Source organism: Triticum urartu, chromosome 2A, assembly GCF_056163025.1.
Source record: "Triticum urartu cultivar PI428250 chromosome 2A, HENAU_Tu73, whole genome shotgun sequence".
NCBI classification, from domain to species: Eukaryota; Viridiplantae; Streptophyta; class Magnoliopsida; order Poales; family Poaceae; genus Triticum; species Triticum urartu.
In genome coordinates, this window is record NC_141874.1 from 641,606,644 (window position 1) to 641,614,184 (window position 7,541).

Consider the following 7,541-nt stretch of genomic DNA (forward strand, 5'->3'; position numbering starts at 1 on the left):
CCTGGTGACGGCAATCCCCAGCTTGCTGTCTTCCGGGGCCAAGTCGCTCCAGTTACTGCCGCGAACTGCTGCTGCTTGGCGCCGGGCGGTAAACGGCTGCGGGTTTTCCTCAACAATCCAACACCAATCTGCTCCCCACTCCTCCCACTTGCCGCGGAACTCCCCCTCCAGATAAGATTCCTTCTTGCCGGACCTTGAGATCCAGGCGATTCCTCCGGACAAGGGCTCTCCTCTCTCTACCCGGGGGATGAAGAAATGGTGGAAGAGGGCTACGTTTGGGTGGACTCCGACAAAGTTTTCGCAAAGGTGTGCGAAAACTGCCATGGTAAGGACGGCGTTGGGGGTGAAGTCAAGGAGGCAGAGGCCATAGGTATTCATGACATCGCAAAAGAATTCGGAGGAGGGCGGGCAGAGCCCGCAGTAAAAGAATACGGCAAAGAAGGGATACCCTTCCGGAGCCGTCGCGTGAGCAGCGGCCGGGAGTACCTTGGTCCGCGGGTGAGCTCGCATCTCCGTCGCCCAGAAGAGGTAGTAGCGCTCCCGCAGCTCCTTCGCGCCGAGCTTGGGAGGGAAGATGGCTCGCTCCTTCCGCAGCGCCGCAAGCCGCTGTGCCTTGGTCGACTTCACTGCCTTCCCCTTGTCGCCCTTTGGAGCCATGGCAGAGGTGGCGGAGGAGGCCGACGGCGGTGGTGGTGCAGGTGGCAATGGGGAGCGGGGCGCGGCTCTCTTGTTCCTCTGGGAAGACGGGGAGCGGCGGAGGTTTTGAGATTGGAAGCAGCAACGGGCAGATGGGCGCATCACCCCTGTTTCCCCTTCTTATAAAGAGGAGGGGGCGGACGTTCCGCTTTCCCGAGTAAAGAACCACCCACGATCTCTCCCACGACGCCGCATTTGACGCGTGCCGTTCGGGGAGGGCGCGGTGGATGCGGAGTAAGATACGGCGTAACCTAGGCCGCGCGTGCCCGTGCCCTGTTTTGGGCCTGGCCCAACAGCGCTCGGCACCGTGTATGGCCCAGGCTCGGGGGCTCCTGTCGGTGTACTAAAGTAGGGGTACCTTAGTATCCCGAACTTGTGCACGGGCAGTCGCAGCACCCCGCGGCAAGGCTTGCCGGGTGACCGCCAAGTTCCTCCGTGGTTCCTTTGGAGCCATTCAAGAACAAAGTATTCAAGCCAAGGCGCAAGGCCCCGGCAAGAGGAGCTTGCCGGGAAGGCCACTCGAGGCACAAAGACCCCGGCAAGAGGAGCTTGCCGGGAAGACCAACCAAGGCGCCTCGAGAAGCTTGCTGCGACGCACTGCGCGTCCCGACAAGACCCGGTGAGCGACAAGCTCCCGGACGCGACAAGACCCGGTGAGCGACAAGCTCCCGGACACGACAAGACAAGACCCCGGCAAGAGGAGCCTGCCGGGAAGGAGACAGGACCCCGGCAAGAGGAGCTTGCCGGGAAGGCTAATCAAGGCCCAGCGAGCGACAAGCTCCCGGGTGCGACAAGGCAACGACCGCGGCAAGCCCCCACTCTGTACCTGCGCTCCAGCGCATCCACCAACGTGTCGCTTTGGGACCCTTCCAGGCGCACGTGGCGGAAGGCTGTGCAGCTAGAGGTACACGGTGGCGAGCGGCGCTAACAAGATTGCATTCGTGGCAAGCAATGGCGTCCCTAGCGGTCCCTTTCTGCACCGTCTAGGTGACACAGATAGGCATTTAAGGCCCTTGTCCCCTGCCGTCGGGGTTAGGTATGATACAACTGTAGTAGGCGGTGGAGCCAACTACCACCTCTTTTCCATTTTTACCCTCATCTATGTTGCCACCTGTCGGGGACCCCTTTAACATATAAAAGGAGGCCCATGCGCAACAGAGGGGAGGGACGCCCATTCTCTCGCTCGGTCTCGCTAGCTGACTGAGTGTACTGTAGCATTCATCGCTCCCGAGCAAGAACACAATACAACCACAAAGCAGTAGGGTTTTACGCATCCGTGTGGCCCGAACCTGGGTAAACCGATCGTGTCGCTCGTGCGCTTCGCCTCGATCTGCTCTTCGTGCTCTCTCCGCCCCCCGCCGAACCGAAAGGGGCTTCGGTCCGCCGTGGTCCCATAGGTGTCCGTGGGATCAGCACCCCCGACACTCGGTCTCAGGCTTACGTCCAGACTTGGGTTCCTTCCCTTGAGCAGCAATTGGCTTGCTATTCTTCTTGAAGTTCCCCTTCTTCCCTTTGCCCTTTTTCTTGAAACTAGTGGTCTTGTTAACCATCAACACTTGATGCTCCTTCTGGATTTCTACCTCCGCATCCTTTAGCATTGCGAAGAGCTCGGGAATAGTCTTCTCCATCCCTTGCATATTATAGTTCATCATGAAGCCTTTATCGCTTGGTCACAATGATTGAAGAACTCTGTCAATGACACTATCATGAGGAAGATTAACTCCCAGCTGAGTCAAGTGGTTGTGGTACCCAGACATTCTGAGTACGTGTTCACTGACAGAACTATTCTCCTCCATTTTGCAGCTATAGAACTTGTTGGAGACTTCATATCTCTCAACTCGGGCATTTGCTTGAAATATTAACTACAACTCCTGGAACATTTCATATGCTCCATGCCGTTCAAAACGTCTTTGAAGTCCCGATTCTAAGTCGTAAAGCATGGCACACTGAAATATCGAGTAGTCATCAGTTTTGCTCTGCCAGACGTTCACAGCGTCCGGAGTTGCTCCTGCAGTGGGTCTTGCACCTAGCGGTGCTTCCAGGACATAATTCTTCTATGCAGCAATGAGGGTAATTCTCAAGTTACGGACCCAGTCCGTGTAGTTGATACCATCATCTTTCAACTTAGCTTTCTCTAGGAACGCATTAAAATTCAAGGGAACGGTAGCACGGGCCATTGATCTACGACAACATAGATATGCAAAAACTATCAGGTACTAAGATCATGATAAATTAAAGTTCAATTAATCATATTACTTAAGAACTCCCACTTAGATAGACATCCCTCTAGTCATCTAAACGATCACGTGATCCATATCAACTAAACCATGTCCGATCATCATGTGAGATGGAATAGTTTTCAATGGTGAACATCACTATGTTGATCATATCTACTATATGATTCATGTTCGACCTTTCGGTCTTAGTATTCCGAGGCCATATCTGCATATGCTAGGCTCGTTAAGTTTGACCCGAGTATTCTACACGTGCAAAACTAGCTTGCACCCGTTGTATGTGAAATTAGAGCTTAGCACACCCGATCATCACGTGGTGTCTCGGCACGACAAACTGTAGCAATGGTGCATACTCAGGGAGAACACTTATACCATGCAGTTTAGTGAGGGATTGATAACCCACAAGTATAGGGGATCGCAACAGTTTTCGAGGGTAGAGTATTTAACCCAAATTTATTGATTCGACACAAGGGGAGCCAAAGAATATTCTCAAGTATTAGCAGCTGAGTTGTCAATTCAACCACACCTGGAAACTTAATATCTGCAGCAAAGTGTTTAGTAGCAAAGTAATATGATAGTAGTGGTAACGGTAGCAAAAGGTAACAGTAGTAAAAGTAATGTTTTTGGTATTTTCTAGTGATGATAGCAATAGCAACGGAAAAGTAAATAAGCGGAGAACAATATATGGAAAGCTCGTAGGCAATGGATCGGTGATGGAGAATTATGCCAGATGCGGTTCATCATTTAACAGTCATAACCTAGGGTGACACAGAACTAGCTCCAGTTCATTGATATAGTGTAGGCATGTATTCCGAATATAGTCATGTGTGCTTATGGAAAAGAACTTGCATGACATCTTTTGTCATACCCTCCCATGGCAGCGGGGTCCTTACGGAAACTAAGGGATATTAAGGCCTCCTTTTAATAGAGAACTGGAACAAAGCATTAACACATAGTGAATACATGAACTCCTCAAACTACGGTCATCACCGGTAAGTATCCCGATTATTGTCACTTCGGGGTTAACGGATCATAAAACATAATAGGTGACTATAGACTTGCAAGATAGGATCAAGAACACTCATATATTGATGAAAACATAATAGGTTCAGATCTGAAATCATGGCACTTGGGCCCTGGTGACAAGCATTAAGCATAGCAAAGTCATAGCAACATCAATCTCAGAACATAGTGGATACTAGGGATCAAACCCTAACAAAACTAACTTGATTACATGATAGATCCCATCCAACCCATCACCGTCCAGCAAGCCTACGATGGAATTACTCACGCACGGCGGTGAGCATCATGAAATTGGTGATGGAGGATGGTTGATGATGACGATGGCGACGAATTCCCCTCTCCGGAGCCCTGAACGGACTCCGGATCAGCCCTCCCGAGAGGTTTTAGGGCTTGGCGGCGGCTCCGTATCATAAAACGCGATGAATTATTCTCTTTGATTTTTTTCTCCCCGAGACACAATATATGGAGTTGGAGTCGGAGAGGCAACAGGGGGCCCACGAGGTAGGGGCGCTCCCTAGGGGGGCAGGCGCGCCCCCCACCCTCGTGGACAGGTGGTGGGCCCCCTAGCCTTCATCTTTTGCAGGTATTTTTCATATTTTCTGAAAAGTTGCTCCGTGAAGTTTCAGGTCATTCTGAGAACGTTTGTTTCTGCACATAAATAACACCATGGTAATTCTGCTGAAAACAGCGTCAGTCTGGGTTAGTTCCATTCAAATCATGCAAGTTAGAGTCCAAAACAAGGGCAAAAGTGTTTGGAAAAGTAGATACGACGGAGACGTATCAACTCCCCCAAGCTTAAACCTTTGCTTGTCCTCAAGCAATTCAGTTGATAAACTGAAAGTGATAAAGAACAACTTTTACAAACTCTGTTTGCTCTTGTTGTTGTAAACATGTAAAGCCATCATTCAAGTTTTCAGCAAAGATTATAACTAACCACATTCACAATAACGCATAGGTCTCAAGTTTACTCATATCAATGGCATAATCAACTAGCGAGCAATAATAATAAATCTCGGATGACAACACTTTCTCAAAACAATCATAATATGATATAACAAGGTGGTATCTCGCTAGCCCTTTCTGAGACCGCAAAACATAAATGTAGAGCACCTTTAAAGACCAAGGACTGACTAGACATTGTAATTCATGGTAAAAGAGATCCAGTCAAGTCATACTCAATGTAAACTAACAGTAATGAATGCAAATGACAGCAGTGCTCTCCAACCGGTGCTTTTTAATAAGAGGATGATGACTCGGCATAAAAGTAAATAGATAGGCCCTTCGCAGAGGGAAGCAAGGATTTGTAGAGGTGCCAGAGCTCGGTTTTGAAACAGAGGTGAATAATATTTTGAGCGGTATACTTTCATTGTCAACATAACAACCAAGAGATGGCGATATCTTCCATGCTACACACATTATAGGTGGTTCCCAAACATAATGGTAAAGTTTATACTCCCCCTTCCACCAACAAGCATCAATCCATGGCTTGCTCGAAACAACAAGTGCCTCCAACTAACAAGAGTCCCAGGGGAGTTTTGTTTGCAATTATTTTGATTTAGTTTGCATAAAGCATGGGACTGGGCATCCCGGTGACCAGCCATTTATCTCGTGAGTGACGAGCGGAGTCCACTCCTCTTGAGAATAACCCGCCTAACATGGAAGATACAGACAGCCCTAGTTGATACATGAGCTATTCGAGCATACAAAACAGGATATTTATTTGAAGGTTTAGAGTTTGGCACATACAAATTTACTTGGAACGGCGGGTAGATACCGTATATAGGTAGGTACAGTGGACTCATGTGGAATAACTTTGGGGTTTAAGGGATTGGATGCACAAGCAGTATTCCCGCTTAGTACAGGTGAAGGCTAGCAAAAGACTGGGGAGCGACCAGCTAGAGAGCGACAATAGTCATGAACATGCATTAAAATTAATCAACATTGAATGCAAGCATGAGTAGGATATAATCCACCATGAACATAAATATCGTGAAGGCTATGTTGATTTTGTTTCAACTACATGCGTGAACATGCGCCAAGTCAAGTCACTTAAATCATTCAGAGGAGGATACCACCCTATCATACCACATCATAACCATCTCAATAGCATGTTGGCACGCAAGGTAAACCATTATGACTCATAGCTAATCAAGCATGGCACGAGGAACTATGATCTCTAGTTGTCATTGCAAACATGTTTACTCATAGTAGGCTGAATCAGGAACGATGAACTAATCATATTTACAAAAACAAAAGAGGTCGAGTTCATACCAGCTTTTCTCATCTCAGTCAGTCCATCATATATCATCATAATTGCCTTTCACTTGCACGACCAAACGATGTGAATAATAATAATAGTGCGCGTGCATTGGACTAAGCTGGAATCTGCAAGCATTCAATAAACAGGAGAAGACAAGGCAATATGGGCTCTTTTGTCAGATCAACAATAATGCATATAAGAGCTACTTCAACAATTTAATTATGGTCTTCTCCTATTGACCTCCAAAGGAAAGAAAAGAAATAAAACTATTTACACGGGAAAGCTCCCAACAAGTAAAAGAAGAACAGGAAATCTTTTTGGGTTTTCTTTTTAATTACAACTAGAAGCATGGAAATTAAACTAACTAAAAGCTACAACTAATTTTTTTCTTAGGTTTATTAAACACACAAGAAGAAAGCATAAAAGGGAAAATAAACTAGCATGGATGATACAATGAAAAAGTATGAGCACCGACATCTAGCAATGAGTGTGCGAACATAAATGTAATGTCGGTGGGGAATACGTACTCCCCCAAGCTTAGGCTTTTGGCCTAAGTTGGTCTATGGCCACGGCTGGCCTGGCGGATATCCATAATAGTAGTTGGTGTCGTACTGAGATGCAGTAGTTATCGCCTGCTGAGCTGCAGCATGGCGACGAGCGGCCTCCGCTCTCCTCTCGTACTCATCTGCCTCCTCTCTGGTAATAGTATATCTTCCTTTTGCCTGATGATCAAAGAAGGCAGGAGCAGGGAGAGTAATATGGACAGCATGGCGTCTGTCAAAGATTAGTCGATACTGGAGAGGTGATTCATTCTCTCGACAAACTGGTGGTGAACCATAGCATTAAAGTATAGGTAAGCAGGAGGTAATTCAATATCATCTTCGCGTATGTCTATACCAAGAAAATTAGCTATGCGGGTTGCATAAATTCCTCCAAAGAAATCTCCATTAAATCTATTAAGATGCAACCTACGTGCAACAATGGCTCCCAAATTATAAGATTTATATCCTAACACAGCACTCCTAAGAATACTGAGGTCAGGGACACACATGTGACATGCCTCATCTTTACCGTTAAGGCATCTACCTATGAAGAGAGCAAAATAATGTATAGCAGGAAAATGAATGCTCCCTATGGTAGCTTGTGTTATATCTCTAGATTCTCCCACATTTATACTAGCAAGAAAATCTCTAAATTCAGATTTGCGAGGATCCCTTATACTACCCCATTGTGGAAGTTTGCAATCAGTGGTAAAATCCTCTAAGTCCATAGTGTAAGAATTATCATAAAGATCAAACAGGACGGTTGGGGAATTACATGAAGTTGAA